The sequence below is a fragment of the Salvia splendens genome, chromosome 7, assembly GCF_004379255.2.
Source record: "Salvia splendens isolate huo1 chromosome 7, SspV2, whole genome shotgun sequence".
NCBI lineage: Eukaryota > Viridiplantae > Streptophyta > Magnoliopsida > Lamiales > Lamiaceae > Salvia > Salvia splendens.
In genome coordinates, this window is record NC_056038.1 from 27,261,322 (window position 1) to 27,281,588 (window position 20,267).

The window sequence follows — 20,267 nt, forward strand, 5'->3', positions numbered from 1 at the left end:
CTTCATTTATTAACAATGAATCATTTAGCCAAAAGTCTGTTTGATCCGTGACCCTAAAGAACACTAGACTATATAATAGGGAGTAGTACTTAAATCTTTTATTTGAGCAGTGGGGGAATAATTTAGGATTTTGGTGTAATTGATGAAAAGCATAATCATTACCTAATCTCCTGCACCAGAATTGTTCTATTTTTGGTTGGTGCTGCACCAACCATAATTCAATCATCTTTTTGCAATACTTAACTAAGCTACCATAGATAATTATTTTATTTTTAATATAAAGATTAAAGTCTCAAAATGGTCCTTAACATATTACATTTTTTTATTTTGGTCCAAAACATTATATTTTGAATTTCGGTCCCTCACATTTGAAATCGGATCACGTTTGATTCATTTTGGACCGTTCCGTCAAATTTTTGACGATTTTAATTACCGGTTCACTAATCCGTAATAAACCGTCACTAATTGGGAGAAACTGATCCGTCACTAATCCGTCACTGATCCGTCACAAAAACCGTCACAAATCCGTCACTAATACGCGCGAGAACACGGTGCGGCCGTTGTGGTTGAGGGAATCCCACAGTAGGGTTTCGTGGCTAAGCCCGAAGACGAGGAGGTTGCAGGAGGCGGCGCAGCGGCAGAGCATGGTGGCGACGGTGTTCAGCTCGTCGGCGGACATGCGGCCGGTGGAGGAGGCGTTGAGGGCGGCGTAGTGACAGATTAGTGACGGATTTTGTGACAGATTTGTGACGTATTAGTGACGTATTAGTGACGGATTTGTGACAGGTTGCAGGAGGCGGCGCAGCGGCAGAGCATGGTGGCGACGGTGTTCAGCTCGTCGGCGGACATGCGGCCGGTGGAGGAGGCGTTGAGGGCGGCGTAGTGACAGATTAGTGACGGATTTTGTGACAGATTTGTGACGTATTAGTGACGTATTAGTGACGGATTTGTGACCCGGTAATTAAAACCGTCAAAAATTTGACGGAACCGTCCAAAATGGACCAAATGTGATCCGATTTCAAATGTGAGGGACCGAATAATTCAAAAGATAATGTTTTGGACCAAAATAAAAAAATGCAATATGTTAAGGACCATTTTAGGACTTTAGTCTAATATAAATGTTTGTTTGACTTTTAAGCCCACAAGTTATAGTTGGTTGTTCTTTATTTCTTCACCGCGTGACCCTATACATGAATTTTTAATGTGTCTGTTTAGCCGAAAGGCCACAGCATTTTCATTTTGTATTCAGCATACATTTGCTTCATGCATATCGACATAGGAGTATAGTATAATATAGTAGTAATATCTTGCACTTTAACCGGCCACATAGCCAGGATGAACAGTATGGAACTATAAAACTGGAAGAAGTGGAAGCTGAGTCGAGGAGTCCTCTTTTTGCAAGATGAGATATGCTCCGGTAGTGCTCTAATTTTGGCGTGTCTTCACCAAAGATAAAACGGCTAACGTCTTGTTTGTCGTAGCACCGCACACAGAACAAGCACCGGTGAACTAGAAGATAGCGAGGGTAGAACTTCGATAGAAAGACAATGCAGAGAGGGAGAGAGCTTGTGTCATGCAAGATGCTTGATATTGTTTGTGATGCAATGCATGAGATGCATGCCTATTTATAGGCAGAGTCCACTGCAGGGGGTTGACAAGCACAGATTTTGCATGTTTTTAAGGGCTAGATTTGACTCGTTTTAAATGTCAATCATGCAAATTAAGTTCTTAAATTGCATATGTTATATATTTGGTATTTTTGATGTGTTTGTTGATAAATGATAGAAAAAAACAGAAAAATGTGCAAAAGGGGTAACGTGCAGTAGCCTCAGTTCAAGCTAATTTTCCCAGCACTGTTGAAGTCCAATCAGTTATTAGTTCATACCATTCTCTTCATCTTCAAAAGAGCTTCGCGTGGACACCTTGAACGTCTCAATTGGAGTTCTGTAGAGAAAGTTATGACCATTCTACGTACATTGCGCAGTGCAGTCAAAGCTAACAAAAATTTAGGTGGAAATTCAAGGAATAAAATAAATTGTTGCCCAAATCTCTCCCATTTATTGTAGGGCACGAAAATGATCAAAACTAAACCTTTATCCACCCTATAAATACCTCTTAGGATAATTCATAATCTTTATCTCAGAGCCTCCAATCCTTCCCCCTTTATACATTCTTCCATTCCATCTTTCACACATAATTCATCCATCTTCCATTCGAGTGGAGATTTGCAGATCTAGGCAAGAGAAAACTGAAGATTGAAGATTCAATCTTGGGTTTTATCAATCTAGTACTTTTATTTTTATTTTTACTACTTGTCTATGAGTAGTTAAATATCATTTGTAGATTTTTTGGCAAAAACTATTATGAACATGTTTTGATTTATTGAATTGAATCTTTTCCTAGCTCTTGTGATTGTTTTGTTTGTTCTTGTGCTTTTACTGTTCTTTTGTCTGGCCAACTTTAGAACTATGTCCGTTTAACTAGATTAATCGAGAGATAGCTAGCTTTACGTGGTAAAAGGAACGAGTATAACACATAGGTTTATCTGCACTCGAGAGAGGGGACCTTTTGTGAGAGCTTGAGTCCTAAGAACTTAAGGAGTTAGAATCTAATCTATTGGAAGGAGACTTTGATAGTTAGAGTCTAATCTGCTGGATACGCCCACTCGAGAGAGGGCTTATCCTAGAATCGCAACTTTCCTAATAATCCTAGAGACACATAAAGGTAAAGGTTCTGTGAGATTAATCATCACTAGGCCGTAGTACTTGGGTCCTAAAAACTCTACATTCTTTAGCCTGCTGTGTAGGAGTTTTATCTTATTTTGTTACTTGTTTATTTATGTCTGGTTTATAAAACCAAAACCAAAAAACTCTGTGTCTCTAGATAGTATACGATGATTAGTATATGATAGCCAGTTGTAATCTTATTCACTGTGTTCGATATCCCGATACTGACCTTTAGTTATACTAGATATACCCTATAAATTTGCATGTATTTTTAGTGCTAATAAAGAGTGCATCAAGTTTTTGACGACGTTGCCGAGAAATATTATTGTTTTAAGCTGATATTTTAAAACGGTTGATAATAATAATTTAGAGTATAATTTTTTGAATAGTTATTTAATTCTTTTTTTATTTGTTTTGCAAGGGTTGCTATTTGAGGAGAGCATGAATCACAACAATGGATTACTCTACACTTCGGTGCAAGATACAATCAAATATGCTCCGTAGAGCGTGGGTGAGATATAAAGTTCAATGGTGATAGCTCTCTGGTTTTTTTTAGTTTAGTTTTTCCCCCTCCTTAGAGCTGAAGTTTTACTCGGTAGAGCTTAAGCTTAATTCTTTTTTTTTTCTCTTTGTTTTAATGTTTTTTCTGAAATCCGTTTTTATACAAACAAAAAAAAAAATCCTTTTTTTTCTTTTTCTTTCTCTTAGTCTTTTTCAAAAAAATTGTAAAAAAAAGAACCTCCTTCCCCTGTGTATATTTTATTTTCTCCTCAGAATTCACACATACTCTTCAAATTCACATTACTTAATCAAATTCTTTGGATTGTGCTCTACTGTCAACCAACACAAGGTATATATTCTTCTTATAATTTCTGTTCTTTGAACTTGAATTCTTTCATTGAATGACATTGTGGTTGATATGTATTGGTAGTTTGGATTGGAGTTTGATGAGCAATGATGAATTTGTATGTTTTGGTGTTTTTGGAATTAATTACTGTCGGAGGTGCTTGAGTATTTTTTATCTTTGTGGGTAAAAATTGAATATCACTTTGATTTGATTGTTGATACACATAGTTCATGTTCATAGCATTGCGAGGCTATTTTATCTTGCATGAATTGTGTATATTTAGAGCTTAATTGTTTTGCTTGATCTTGGTCTATTATTGAAATTTTTTGCAATTAATTTGGGGGGGGGGGGGATAGAGAATATTATAGGGATGAAAAATGATCATGTTAAGGTAGATAATTTGATTTGCATATTTTATGCCTTGATATGATTAAAGTTTGGGGGAGTTAGACACATATTTTGCATTGTACTCTACTATAATTTTCTTCATTCTGTGATCACATTGTGAAATTGTAGGTACAAAAGACATCCCAAAGGAATTCCCGAGAATAGGGGATAACTTATGAGCTTCAAAGAACGTCAAGCTAAAAACGTTAACCAAGTGCTTGTTGGGAGACAACCCAACATTGGTATCATTTTTTTTATTTAATTTTTGTTTTAGTTTAATTTGTTTTCTTAGTTTACTCACGTCCCTACCGACTTTTCAAATTTATTCTTAATGTAGTTTTGAATAAGTTTGGGGGAATGAAGTGGTGGACCGTGAGTTTAGTTGTTTTTGTTAGTTTTTACTTTTATTTTTAATAAACTCGAGGTGAATTTTGTCATGAGCTTAACATAGAAAACTTAGAAATACTCATGTTTAGGGACATCAGACCGAGTTGCCTATGATGAAAAGTTCGTTTATGTGTTGGTTGAGTTGACTTGATGCATTGATTTGAGAGTTTTGTGAAAAGGTGCACAATTAATGAATTGCTTGTTTGTCATGAATCATGCTTATACCTTGTGAGACTTGAGCTATAAATTTCTTTCTTGTGTGATTTATCTGCAGTCATGTATTTGTTTCTAGAATGTGCTCCTAATCTGCCTAAGTCTATATAGTGTTTAAATGATAAAAGAGGACGTTAGGTCATCCTTCTTAGCTACTTTATATATCCTTTTTAATGACCTTATTTCAAAATATTTTCCTAATTAGCCACTTTGAGCCTTTAAAGCCTTTTTTCTTTGGAAGCTAAACAAAGGGGGAATATTCATACACTCTTGGGAAAGTTTAGTTTATATTTTATGAAAAGAGTTGGAGAGACAATGTAGAAAGAAAGTAGTGTGTTTAAATGTGAAAGTTGCATAGACATCTGTGGTTTGAAATATAAATTTGGCTGTGCATAAAAAAGAGGATGTACAAAAGAAAATAAAATAAAATAAATCGAGAAAAATAAATAGAGACAGAAGGAAGGAAAATCAAAGGAATTTAGGAAGTGAGAAGAAATCTGGACAAAGTCTAGAATTTACTGAGATTTGAATTGTTGGTGGAGTGCTATGTTTAATGTAGTAGAAATTGATCACTTTTGCTATGTTTGGGCTTAGCCACTTTTTAGCAATATTTCCTCACCTTATCAAAGAACCTACATTATAACCTAAAATAAAGATCTTTTGGATTTTTTATTTTAATCACAAAAAGTAGAGGAGTGATTAGACTTTGAGTAAGCCCATGGTAAACTTTGCATGTTGCATGATCTGAGAGCATATATTATTTAGAATATACAATTTGAGAGTGAGTGATAAACACACTTCTAAACACTTGTAAGCGCATGCATGATAGGGCTCGTTCCAAGCATGGTTTTATGGTGGTTGTTACACTAATCGGGGCATTAATATTAGAAAAAGTGGATGCTTAAGTGTGCAGGAGCTGAGAAGCAACAAAATGGCTAAGTGTTGGTGCGAATTGATGAAGTGGGGATAGAAACGGAAAAATTGCCCAGAATTAGAGCAAACTGATCAGGCGAAGGCAGACAGAGCGACTAGACCTGGCAACTGTGCGAGTTGATCAAGAGAAGTCGATATCAGAAAGTAGCAAAGGATGAGTCAGAAGAGAGAGAAAGAGGAGTGCCTTCTTGCGCAAGGGCATTAATGCCAAATCATGAGGGTCTTGCCCTAAGGATTGGTGCCCTAAGTCGTCCTATAATTAGAAGAAGAAATGAGGAAGAAATGATCACTTATTATCCATTCTCACCATCTCCTACGGAGAATCACACACCATTACTCTCCTTATATTAGCATGGAACAAGTAGGTTAGCAGTAGCCGGAGTTAGAGTTCTACCGCAGCAACACTCTTTTTCCTCGTCCTGGAAAAAGAGAGCTTAGTTTAAGAAGAGACTTGTTCGTTCATGTTTTGTTTAAGTCCCGAGGGGTTAATGCATTTGTTTACTCTGTTTTCTTCCATTTATTTCGAGATGTTTTGATGAATCCATGCTACTTTTGAGTTTCCTTTCAATTCGATCGTAATTTTTAAGTTTGTTTACATTTTCTCTTGCATCTAAAGTTTGATTGTTGTTTGAGTTGAATTGTTGGAGTTTTTGTTGGTTGAAATGGAGTTGTTGGTTAATGTTGGTTTGGATCTAGAATTTTCAGAGTTGGATTTTGATCTGGTTATGTTCGGTTGTGTTTGATGGTCGTTGATTGCTTAGATCTAGTGTCGTAATGTTCTGATTGTTGTTTGTTGTTCCAGATTTGGTCGTTCTTAGTTAGATTTAGGTCGATCTGAGTTTTACATATGTTCGTTGCGTGAAATTAGAATAGGTACTGTTGATCTGCTTTAATTCCGTTCAATTTGCATGGATCTAGTTCAGATTTACTTTGTTTCCTATTTTGTGTTAGATGCACTGTTCAGATATACCATAGTTGCTTAGCTAGCTTATTTTAGCTGTTTGGAGAAGAAGAAGACCGTAGTTAGTTAGAATCATTGTCTCTGTCTCCTTTTCATGCTTTTCAGCTTTACTGTAGTGCGACGCTTGAGTCAGTGGTCCAGATTTACTTTATGCAGTGTACTGTTAAGATGTCGAATTTAGTTAATCAGTTTGTATTAGAATTAGAGTTGTAAGCATGAGTCTAGTTTTGTTTAACTTGATCAGTTTAGAAAAGTAATCTTAACCCCTTTGAAGCGTGGCAGAGCCAACCCCCAAATGTCTCAAATACAGTCAAAACACCTTCATCCCTGTGGGATTGGACCCTTACTTGCCTTTACTAGTTAATAGTATTGTGGGTTAAGGTCTTGAAAAGACGAGTTTCGTTCTGTTCGCGCACCCAACGACAATTGATCAACGTATCTTGATCAGTCAGTGCTATTCTCTTGTGCTAAATTTGCGTGAACATTAACAAATCTCTAACTCGTTATTCGACTTTTCAAATGGCGCCGTTGCCGGGGATGAATGGCGTTATATGTGCATGTGTTTGAGATCTTTGGTGTATATAGTTTCAACTTAGTTTTATTTTATTTTCTCTACAGATTATGAATAGAGACTTGAAGTTTGGACGCTGGAATAACCCTGCTCACCAGAGAGACACTGAGTCTAATTGGAGGATCAGGGAAGGAGGGTTACCACCAGATCAGGGTTTAACACAGGCGAACCATCCCATTCGAGTTTAGAAGGTAAGGAGGATAGACTCCCGTTTACCGAACCTAAGGAGAAAGTTGTTGCAGAGGAAAAGCCAGTCATAATGGCTGCCATATTGGACGACGATCCTGAAATTGGATCTCTGAATGCTCACCTGAGTGTTGAACCAGCCCAGGCCATTGTGGTAATCCAAGGGCAATCTAATATTGAGGTGAAAAATAATGTGTTAACCGTTATGCCTCATTTTTATGGGAGGAAACAACCCATATGAATTTCTGCATGAGTTCTGTAAGCTCTGCGGAATACAGAAACGACCAAATGGGTCAACTGAGGAGGACTACCATTTACGAGCCATACCCTTCGCACTCATGGGAGAAGTGGATACCTGGTTCATGAGGCTGCCTCCCAATTCAATCAGGGTGTTGGCCGATTTGAGATCCCAATTCCTATTTTCCCCTCCACGAAGACGAATGCTCTGAAGAAGGAGATACACGGAGCCCATCAGGAGGGCGATGAGACTCTAAGTGAGTACTGGAGTAAGTTTAAAGCCTATGATATACCATGCACAACACTACTTAGGCGGATACCAACCAATGCAGCCAATGAGTAGCAAAGTGAGGATAAGATGGAGGCCAGGATTGATAAACTGGAAAAGGTTCTTTTGCAGGCTATGGAGAAAAATACCCAGCACACACCTGTTGAAAAAGCTAAAGTGGCATCAGGGTCAGAAGAGGTATACCCATACTGTAGCCCAACTGGAGAGGCTGAATATCCGGTACAGGTGAATGCAGTCGGAAGTTGGAATCAAAATGGAAGCTAGAATCCTGGGAAATAGAGGGATGCTCCTTGGAGAGATCACCAAAATTTCCGGTGGTCTGATGCAAACCCAAATCCATCACCTCAATAGCCACCAGCTTATCAGCAGTAACCAGAGACGCATCCACAGTGGCAGAATAGAAACCAAGGGGCACATAATAACTAGAATATCAACCGGAACCCAGGGAATCAGGGGAACCAGCAGAACTAGCAGAACAAGAATCAGGACAATTAGGCTGTTTCATATGTTCCCACATCACAGAGGATATCAAGAAGGTAATCCCGGAACACAAAATCAGAACCATGGAAATCAAGGAACAGGAAACCACCAAAATCCCAACCAGGGAACATAGGAAAATTTCAATTTTAATCAAGGAAATTATCACCCTAATCATGGGTCAAGCTCGAGTTAGCCATTTCAGAGGCAGCCTAAACACATTGATGAACTAGTAGGAGATCTGCTCAACGCCCAACAACATCTCCAGGGTAACATGTAATCTAACAATGATGAGGTACACCGATTGCAGGATGCTCAGATAGAAGAGAAGGTTGCCATGGACAAGTTGGCCAAACAACTATCTCAGATAGCCACCACACTGAACGAGATGCGTGGGAACGATGTGAAACTCCCAGCTACCGTCAAAATGCCAGACAAGGAAAACATTAGTCTGATTACTCTGAAATCTGGGAGAGAGTATAGCGGACCATAAACCGGGATGGTGTGAAGCCGTATTAAAGCAAGGTTTAACTGATCAAGAGATCAATGAAGCCAAATAGATTTTTGCCAGAAACCGGGATCAGCTGGATCAAGTAGCACTGTCCAACTGGCCAGTTTAGAAAAGCTACCAGAACAGGGGGATGTGATTGCAAAAGATATGGAAAAGAACCCATTACCTCTGGATGCAAGCCTACCCAAGAAAGAGTTGAGGATGTTACCCCCAAGGGTGAAGTACGCTTACTTAGGGGAAGAGGAAACTTTCCCTGTGATTATTAACAACAAATTGATTGTGGAACAAGAAAGAAAGTTACTGGAAGTATTAGGAAGAAACAAGAATGCCATAGGGTGGACGCTGTCGGATGTGGTAGGGATTAGTCCAGATTATTGCATGCACCACATACAGTTAGAAGAGGGTGCTAAGGAAAATCACAAATAGCTTCAGGAAATGTGTCCACTATAGCTTCGAGGCCTGTACAACGAGAAGGTGAAAGGTTGGGAGTGATTCCGACCACTACAGTGCCTAATATCTCAGGAGGTAGCCGCTCCTCTACTGTCACGTTTACTAGGGCAGAATTGGAGAAGAAGATTAGGTTTTTGAAGCCCGACGCGGACCCTACTCTTATCCTAGAACAAATTGAAACCGACCCTGCACCACTACCGGCCGAAGGTGTTAAAGTTCCGGAACTACATAGTGTGGACACCATGGATGTAGAGGAAGTCGAGAGGATGGAGAAGGGAGAAGAAGTTGAACAGTAGTTGCAAGCTCCTGGCGAGGTTGAGGAGAACCTAGTAGAGGATCTACTCGAGGCCATTGTGAATCCCGTAGAAGAAGAAGCTGAGAAAGTTGATGTGAGCCCTGCAAAACAGGGGATTGAGGGAACTAGTGTTATGGAAGGGGAGCACCTGTTGCCTACCGCTGAGGAGGCTGAAGGAAACTTGGTTACAAGCATACCTGGTGTTGAGAAAATGGATGTGGAACATACTGCACAAGAAATCGAAAAGAGCACTACGATGGAAGTGGAGGAGAACCCAGATTTCGGGAAACCCTACTGAGAGGGTGAAGACAGGCCCTACTGAGGGTGTTGAAACAAGTACTAACGTGCCAGAGAAAGAGGTAGTGATCTTGACCGATGGCGAGGAGGAGGCTGAGAAGACGCCTCTTAGTGGTGAAACTGCTGCACCAGATGTCGTTGTCGTCCGCACTTATCAAAGACGGCCAGCCAGAGAAGAGGCCTTAGAGAAGAGGTCTGAAGAGGAACATCCAAGAGAGACCCCAAAGTAGAGAACTGGGGGAAATGTGAAAACCCAGCTAGGAGTGTGACTGGAGTCCCTTCTGGCAGAAGAAGACTCCTCATAGATGAAGAATCGGAAGATGAAGAGGATGTTTTCTTCCAACTTTTAAGAGAACATACCGGTCAGAAACAACCAGATGTTTCAGCTGAGGCAGATGAAAGTGAGAGAGAAAATAGAACGGAAAAGTAAGGGGAAAGCCATTGCTGCCCCGGTGAAGAAGTTTAGGCTGCCCTCACGGGCTATTGTAATTCAAGAACGAAACCCTGGAGAGGGATGACAGAGAGATGTAGAGGATGAGTCTGATGATAATGAAGCACATAGGAGGTACGAAGAAGTTAGAAGCGCGCCAGAGAGGAGACCAGAGATGGCCCAAGTGCTGTTCAAGAAGATTCACATCCGATTGGATAATCAATTGGTAAGAAGGATGGTTAAGTTCGATGACCCCAAGATGAATGACGAGTGTGACTCGAGGATTGGAAATAAAAAAATGGCACGGTCTGGAAAGAAACTACACCAGCCCTCCCTAAAAAGATAAATGGTGAAGCGTTGTTCTTGGAATACATGAAGAAGATTGGGTTTGAATAGCTTCTGGAATTGGATATGCCACACGTGCCGGTGGAATTGGCCAAGGAATTTTTCACTTCATTCTTCTTTAAGGGTATGACCGATCTAGAGGAATAGTCAATAAGCTTCAGAATGTTCACAAGGGAGATGAGGATGAGCATTCGAGAGTGGTCTGTGAGGCTTGGCCTATACATTGCAGATCAGGAAGGTGAGTGGTTTTGGGAGAGACATTGGTCAACCCAGGGATAACCCAGGATTCGACCAGCAGGCGGCCTGGAAGTTACTCGTTCCAGAGCACACTTAAGATATTCAACAACAATTTCCAGGGCAGACTGCATCCAGGACTCCATCCTCCGCTTGGCCCAGGTATTTTTAGGTTACAATCTATTGGGCCAGGCCAACACATCCAGCACTGTTACAGAAGCAGAACTATACTTCATGTGGTGCATGAAGGAACAGAGGAAAATGCATCTGGGTATTGGATAGCTCGAACTTGCCATGCTATCGTCTTCCGCGCCTCCTGCTTCCTGAATATCTGTCACATCCTGGGTGCCCTCATTAGAAACTATTTTGAAGTGAGAGTAGAGAAAGGGATGTCCAACCTGATTTTCTGCTTGGAGCTAGAGCTATTCAATACAACATTCTTCATTAATGTACAAATCCTGAAGCGGACAAACGGGAAGCTGTGTTTCTACAGAGTAGCCAAGCCCAAGCTGCAGTTGGAAAATATTGCTGAGGAGAGGAAGGAGAAAGAAGTCTAGACCGAAACTGCCACGCCTACCACGCATGCCGAACCGATGGAGCAAGTAAATGAATGGATAACAATGATGGAAGGACTGGTAGAAAGACTAGTCCAAAATGCTGATGGTAAGACAAGGTTATTGACCGCCCAGATAGAGATGCAAATGAACCAACATGGGGAGATACGGGTTGCTATTAACTCAATCCTGGCAGTCCTGATAACCAGGCACCTAATACCTCGGAGACAAGGTGCACCCCCATCCACGACACAAGGCATTGGCGGCAGAAGACAGCAGGGAATAGATGAAGCGGACCCCAGGATCACTGACTCTAGGAAGAGTCAGCCAAAGAAGTGACCACGACCCCTGACCAAGTATTTTAGTTTTCTATTTTTAATTTCTATCAATATGTGTGCCTGTACATTCTGATAGACAAGGTCTTTTTGTCTTCATCACACTTAGCCTGGTGCACAGTCTAAGTGTGAGAAGTTTTTCTTTATTTATATAATTTTTTGGTATGTGTTAGTGTCTTCTCCCACTTAGCCCGATGTTTGGTCTAAGTATGAGAAGTTTGTACTCCCTCTGTCCCACTACAAGTGAGGCGTTTCTTTTTAACCGTTGTTTTGCGAAGATGATTATAAATAGTTAAAGTAGAGAGAAAATAAAGTAAGAGAGAAGATAATATAGAAGAGACTCATATATACATTCTTATCTTATTTATATTATTTTATCTATACTCTAACTATTTATTATCATTTTTGCAAAAATACGTCCGATTTGAAGCCCCTCACTTGTAGCGGGACGGAGGGAGTATTTGTCAATATGTTTTGGAAGCTAGCGAGTGCAACACTTACTACTCTTTTCCACTTCATCCTGCAGCTTGAGGGTAAGCCGAGATGAAGTGAGAAGGGGGGAGTAGTGTGGAGTATATGTACATAAGCATGATAATAGGTTAGCATTGACTTCATTATGCATGTTTCCACCTGAACCTATTGAGTGCGCATTTTTGTTAATCATCTAGATCAAATTGAACGAAGCATGTCGAATCATTAATTGATCAGTTGGCATGATAGTGAAGTCAGTCAACTGTGTTTGTTCAGGTTGTCTTAGGAAAGCATGAATGAACTGGCAAAAATGAAAAGCATAAAACCCTTAGCAAGAGTGAATGAAGAGAAAATTGCATGTTGAAGTTAGTCTGAATGAAGTGAGAACGATGGAAGAGCCCACACTTTAAACCAACTGTGAAGCCCTCTAAATGTGAATTAAAAGCCAGAGTAGAACACTCTCTACTATACAGAGAAATAGAGTATGATGAGACTCGTTTCATGCATGTGTTCTATGGTAAAACTACATCAAATTCTGTAAACTAACAACCATTTTTGAGACAGGTGTGTGTGAAATCCGCTATTTTCATAGAACTGAGTTGATCAACTGGGCGGATGAGTGGATTAGGAGAAGGAGCCAAATTGTTTCGTGAACGGATCAAGTTGGAACAAATTACATGCAGCGGGAGCACTAATTCGAAGATTGATATGTTGTACAAGAAAAATCCCCAAGAGAAAAGGGCATAACTGACTTTTCAGAGATCAAATGCCCTAGGGATCCAGACCTCACGCCTTCCTATAAATGGACATAGAGAAGGAGGAAGGAGACTGCTTCCAACGGTGACGCTCATTAGTTTTCAGCTCTCTTCTAGAGCTGGGATTGGGAGTTCTCAACGCTTCATCTTCCTGTTTTCATCACACACACTTGGTCTTGTTCTAGTTTAGTTTAGTTGGTAGTTTGGTGGTAGTTTCCTACACTTTAGCTTTTTGTTCTGTCATTCCACTCCGAGAAGGGGTGATGAAACAATTTACTGCTTACGTAGTTTATTTTCAGTTTGCTTTTGGTGTTATCAACATTCTGATGTTTTTGATTTAGTCAATTTGAAGCTATGTTTTCGTTTCCAACTGATGTGTTCTGTTTCATGCATGATGTTTCTAATTTGCTTTCGGTTTCCTTTTTATGTTGCATGTCTTAGCTCAAAATGTCTTGTTTTGTTTTGTTTTGATTTGGCCAGATCTGACGTTTCATGTTTGAGAGTTCTTAGGATGTTTAGATCTAGTAGTTTATGTCTCATTTCTGCATGATCATGGGTTAGTTTCTTATTTACGTAGTCGTAGCTTAGATATTAGGAGTAGATTTAACTTTATGTGTTGTTATGATGTTTCATCTTCCGTAGATTTTCAGATCTGTTCTTTGTTCTATTTTCCGTGTTGATTTGGTGAAGAAGATGAAGTTGTTAAAAAGTTTTTACTTTATTGTACACTTTGCATGGGACTGACAGTCCCCCGTTTATGTTGTTTGTCAATTTATGGAAAGTTTAGTTAAGTTGATCAAGTAGATTAGTCAAGCTTTCATGAGTTGATCAGTTTAGTTAGTTTAGTTTCTCAAGTCAAGTAGTTTAACTTAACCCACCCCCTAGAAAGTGTGGCAACAGCCATCCCCAAGTCGTGTCATGCAAACAAATGTCAAACGCCTCATCTCTGTGGGATCGATCCTTACTTCCCTACACTAGTTAATAGTATTGTGGGTTTAGCTTTTTTACTCATCTCACTCAAGTGGATTCCAAGTCGAGTTGATCAGCCTGAGTTTCCACTGGATCCACTCACCAGCATTTTGCAGGTAGCATGCGTATTTAGGCTAACTGGATCAGTTTGACAATCCAACTTGAGTAAACCACAACGATAAACTAAGAAGATGAAGAGAGAACAGTTGAAAGAAATCGAGTTTTCAGAGTGGCTGCCACTTGATGCGAAGAGGGAAATGGCATAGGCTAGTGAGGACTAAAGGCAATAGGAATAACCAGTTGAGCCAAATTATTTCGAACTATCTGAACTAGCCTCGTTGTAAGGGAAACCCATAGTAACCCAATTGAGCTTACACTGAAGTTCCCTTCTTCTGAAACCATGAGCATTCATACCATGTGAATAATGGGATAGAATGGAACAACTCACCAACTGGGTTAGATGGGATATAATAGATAGTAAATAGCCAAAAAGAAAGGGAAAATATACACATGTATGATGCACTTTTTATTAGCACTAAGGGGACTACTGGAGCAAGGGGACACATAGATGGGCGGAGCTTCTCAAGTTTTATTTAAGAATTTTAGTTTAAGTTTTGTAAATAAACTTTTTGTTGTTTTCTGTTTTCCCCAGTTCGAAGGCACCGAGTCCAGGAGGCAAACAGAGAAAGAAGAGAGAGTGGATCCACAGACTGCTCAAGACGAATCACCTCCCACTCCACCAATCAACTCGGGTGCCAACTGTGAAGAAAGTGAGGACATCACCATTGTGAGTGCGCTTGAGTCAATAGCCACCTCGGACAAGGAGGACACCACCATGGTTTGTGGCTAGGAAGAAGATCTAGAGATAGGTTCACTCTATGCCCACTCGGTGAATGAGCCAACATCTTCCATATCCATCACTCAGGGGCAGGAAGCTGTGTACGTGGACCCAGAAGTGTTAGCCATCTTACCTATCTTTTCGGGAACTATTGCTGAGAGCCTGATTGAATTCCTTCGTGAGTTCGACAAAATTTGCAGAGTGCAGAAAAGGCCAAAGGGATCAAGTGAGGAAGATCTCAAGCTAAGAACTATTCTTCTCTCTTTGAAAGGCGAAGCAGATGCCTGGTTTAGAGGATTGGAACCCAACAGCATCAAGACGTGGTCAGATTTCAAAATGGAGTTCCTGAACCAGTTCATTTCCAGCTGCAAAAACAAATGCACTCCGAAGGAAAATCAGAAAAGTTACCCAAGGGTATGGTGAGAGCTTAAGTAAGTACTGGCACAGATACCAAGGTCTACTGGATGCATGCCCAAACCATAACCTAATGGAAGTGGAGGTCTACTCGAAGTTCTATGATAGAATGGACGCAAGGAGCAAAGACTTGGTGAACTCATCAAGCGGGGGGAGTATCTACAAGCTGAGGCTAAGTAAGGCCAAGATTGTCCTGGAAAAGCTCCTAAATGCAAAAAGGGAGTACGATGATACATTAGTGACTCCGTTGCAAGAGAAAGTAAAGAGTACTCCCACAGAGGACAATGACAATCTACTGAAGAGTCGGTCAATGATTGAGTCAAGCCAACCTCAAGTCCTTCCAATCTTAACCCACTTCCAGATTGATCAAGTGAGTCTTCACCAGAATACAGGGGAGGCCTGGAGTTCAAATACGAGTTGGAACCCTGGAGGTCAAGTAGAGGTGTGCCAACAGGAATACCCGCACTGTGGAGAATGGAGCTGGGCAGAAGAGCACCCACCTTTCTCATACCATACAGAACCCTATCCGATATCTACCCAAACATCCTCTTGGCAAATGGGACATCCACACTACCAACCTTACCTTAAATTTCAAAGCCATGAGTTCAGCCCACCAACGTACCAACCTGACTACTCCAGCCATTACCCTTAATTCCCATATCATCCTTATCAGATCTACCCTCCCGAGGCAGGGGATCACTTCCCTACATGGTGGAATGAGGATTGGCGAACTCAAAATATCCATTGTTCCCATGACCAAACTTGTCCTGATCAACATCAAGACCAACCTCAACCTCAACAGAGTTTTGAACCACCCTTGGACGAGAATCAGTATGCAAATCCCAAAGGGGAGGCGAGTGAGGGGTTGATTGTATCCCAACAAAACATGCAGCACTGTTTGAAACCGAATGATGAGCTGATTCTGGAAATGCAGTGTACTCATGAAAGGGCAGAAATCCAACATGGATGAAATGATCAAACAGGTTGCTCTACTAGCTGATATGATGAAAATCATACAAGAGGACAGAGCAAAGTCTGAGGTGAATAAGAAGAAGGGAGAGGAAGAAGGTATAAGAGAAGCCGAGGAAATGGAAAAATCTAGTGCTGAGAACAAGTCTGAGCCGTCACTGGAAAAGCGAGAAGAAGTGGAAACTGTTGAGATAGAATTAGCTGAGAAAGAGACACTAACCGAAGAGGATTCGATTACCACACCTCCTAATGATAAAGCACTACATGAAATTTCAGATAAGGCAAATGATGAGCCTCAAGAGAAAGAAGATGGGATCATGAAACGTGGTGTGGAAGTCGACAATGCCCTATTTTATCTCCAGTCAAGAAAAGTGCATGTGCTTGGTAAGAAGGTGGAAGACACGTCCCTTCGGGGACATCCGATAAAATTGGAACGATACAGAGATTAGCATGGCCCCTGCACAAGGATGACACACATATTGGACGTATTCGGAGGAGATTTGAGTTTCAATGCAATACTCTTTCAAATCTTGAAATCTCCTGCCAATACTCCAGAGAATTTTTTATTTTATCCCTAGCGCTTTATTTTCAAATGAGGATTTGACTGAATGTGTAAGAGAGAGAGAATTACTGCAGAATTTTGTTTTTAACCGGAAAAGGTAAAAAGAAGGGGAAGCTGGAAAAATTTGAAATTCAAAATCTGGTACGAAAGTTGGACGGTCGCTGACATCATAGGAACTGTTCTCTCTTCCCCTTCCACCTCTATTTATAAAACTTACACATCTCTCTAACCTTTTCACATTTCAGCAAACCCTTAGCTTTCTCAAACCTCCAAAAATTACTAACTTCTTATCTCTCAGTTTCAAGCGTAGGCATCCCACACCACCACCCATGGACAAATCATCCACTAGTCATTCTCAGAAACACTCAGCATGGCGATGAGCGCGGTTGATTTCGACAACTCCGGTTCCGGAAATCATGATGCCACCACCCACCCAATCAATGGTGTCCCCAAATTCAGGTACGTCCCAGCCAACGGAGACGTCCATGAGCAGTACGTACCTTAAAATTCTTGGGGACGTAATGGGGAAGTTCGTTCTGAGTGACAAAATAAGTGAAGTTTTCTCCAATTTGGCCGATAAATTTAAGGAGGAAGAAAGTCGAGGTACTCTCATTCCCATCGGAACCCCAATCAGAGAACTGGTTCCGACAGAACCCACGGCACAATCCCTCAGCCCGTCGATTGCCTTTCGGTCTCAAACCCTCAAATCGGAAACAACCAGAACCACCATTAATCTTCAACAGATGGCGGAGATTGAAGAAAGGGTGGAGTCCGGCGAGGAAGGACATAGCCAAGAAAAAGGAGAAACCGATGGAGGAAAGGAATGAGAGATTCGGAAACCAGTTGGGAAAGAATTAGCAGGAAGGGTGTTGGAAGTGGTGAATGTGGAAGAAATTGAGTCAGACGATGAGAGAGAAACCCTGAGCTAGAGGGCGAGAAGAAGGAGTTTCCGTACACAACGGGGGCTGGACAGAGAGGAATTAAGAAGCATGCGGGAAGAGGTTGCAGTCTTAGCGGCCGCGAAAAGAGAAGCACTAGATAGGAAGAAAAAGGGGAGGTTGGTGGCAACCTCAAGCCAGAATAGGAAATCAAGACCGGTATCGCTAGGAGTAGTGATCCGGGATGCTGCTGCCAACCCCACCAAACCACTCCACCATCAGGAGGAGGATCAGCATATCGGGGCATCCGAAAGAGAGGAGATAAATCTGGATCAAAAGTTGCTGGAGGCTATGATCCAGTTCGAAGACCCAAAGTTGAGGAGGAATTGTGCAGGGAGAGTATTAGAGTCAAGGCCAGCGCAATCCAGAAGAAAGATTCACTATCCCTCCTTGCAGATGATCGGCATCAAGGATCAATTTGTGGGCTATATTAGAGGAATATGTTTCGGATGGTTATTGGAACACGCACCTTGTGAGGTGCCGGTGAATCTGGTGAAGGAATTCTTTACATCCTTCAATTTTGAGTACACCGCCAACTTGGACGAAGAATCCATCCATTTCAGAGTATTTAACCAAAAGATGGTGATGAGCCTTAGGGAGTGGTCATTGCGACTGAGTTGCTGAGCCCTGAGGAGGACAAAATGGGAGATTGGTCTCGGCGAGAGATTGGCCAACCGAAATGCACGGAGGAGTTCAACGCTAAGGAAACGTGGAATCTAATTGGGGCCAAGGGTGAAAGAACTTTCAAGACAAGTGAGTCGACAGGGGAGGAGATTGCGGATCCTGTTCCGAGGATGGCACATTTCTTCCTGGCAAGCAACCTTCTAGGCCATATCAACACCACGGTCACAATGATAGAATTGTATTTTATGTGGTGCATAATCAAGAAGGTCAAGGTACATCTAGGGTACTGGCTAGCCCATTCATGTCACAAGAGAGCTCATCACCCTGTTCGCCATCTATACGCTTGCCACCTGCTGGGAGCGTATTTGATAAGGAATGTTATGCCATGGCTGAGAATCCCAAGATCCTCTATCAAGATGTGCGTGAATCCAGAGTGGTTTGATGTTTCTTATCTCATCAACATCGGAGTTGTCGAGAAGAAAGGGGATGCAGTGGTATATTGTAAGCGTGAGCAATCGGAGGGAGAAAGTAAGGAGGAGGCAAGCGAAGAGGAAAATGAGCCCGAGGAAGCTGCAGAAGTGAAGACCCCTTTAGAGAAACCATCTCCAACCGAGGCAAAGCCATCAACCCCAGAGATGTAACCAAAATCAACCGAGGAGAAGTCAGAAGGCACGGAGAAGAAATGGCAGAGGATAATTGAGTTCATGATGCAAGAATTTAGCAAGACCAATGAAAAGAAACAAGCGTTTCTTGAGCTCCAAAAGGAGAATATGACTCAAGCACTCTCTCTGATTGAGAGGATGACTAATCTGGCGGAGCAGAACAATCAATTGACTCTCCAACTCTTATCCGCCACCTCCACCTCAAAAGGAAGCCAACCCCAGGAAACCACTCCAGAGACAACCTCCACCAGGACACTAAGAAGAAAGAAGACCACCACCACCACCAGCAACCAACCACCATCTGACTTACCGACCTCTTCCATGGCCAAGAGGACCAAGTTGGAGGAGCAATCTGACTCCCAAGGGAGCCAGAAAAAGAACTAACTTGTAGAACCAAGTAAACTTTAGTTTCTGGTTATTATTTAATTCTCTTCAGCTTGAGCATGATACTTTATGCCGGTATATATATGTTGACTATGCTTCTACCCACATGTTCATCTGTTGCTATCTGCTTACATGTGTACTTGTCCCACTTAGCCCAGTGTTTGGTCTAAGTGTGAGAAGTTTATCTGTTTTCCTTAATAATATGTTTGTGAATGTTCTGTGTCTTTCCCTTACTTAGCCCATTGTATGGTCTAAGTGTGAGAAGTTTTGATGAGAATATGTTTTAGCAGTTTCGATTTTATGTCTTATCATCTCACACTTAGCCCCCTGCTTGGTCTAAGTGTGAGAAGTTTGTTTTCTTTGCTTTTAACAGCAACCACCTTGTTTTCTACTTCATCAAGTCACTTGAGGACAAGCTGTAATGAAGTGGGATGGGGGAAACAGTTGGTGTAGTTAGTGTCAAAGTTGCGTTTTGATTAGCTAGGAGTCTGTTGTTAGGTGTTTTGCCTATTGTGTTTTCAAATAAGAACTGGTTTAAGAAAATAAAGGCAAGATTCCCTTAGTAAGAGTGATTGAAGAAAGGATGTATGTTGATTTGTGAGTTTCCCTTCTTTAATAAACCAAAATCTGCTTGGAAGATGTAAGGAAGATAAAAGTAGCTTTAATCTAATCCCTCTATGAAGCCCTCTAAAATGTGAGTTAGAAGCCAAAGTAGAACACTTTCTACTAAAATAAAAAAATTAGAGAGGATGCCATTGATGCTTAGAGGGAAATGACACAAGCTAGTGAGGACTAAAGGCAATAGGAATAACCAATTGAACCTGCCTCACTGTAAGGGCACCCCCTAGTTACACCTTTGAGCCTTAACTAAGATCACCCTTTCTTTGGAAACCCTAAACCTTCATGTCATGTGAACAAGGGGATGGGCTTGGGCAACTCACCGTTTGGGGATAGGAAATAGGTTGTGAAACAGGGGAGTATAAAAACATAGAGTTAGAAAGAAAAATGGCAGGAAG

At 41.2% G+C, this 20,267-nt stretch overlaps 1 non-coding gene across 1 annotated transcript; it reads left to right on the plus strand.

The window, feature by feature from the left end:
• Positions 1 to 16,484: 16,484 nt before the first annotated feature.
• LOC121742787 lies at positions 16,485 to 16,583 on the plus strand. Its single transcript, XR_006038124.1, has one exon. It is a non-coding gene; the product is annotated as a U6 spliceosomal RNA (small nuclear RNA).
• The last annotated feature ends 3,684 nt before the right edge of the window (positions 16,584 to 20,267 follow it).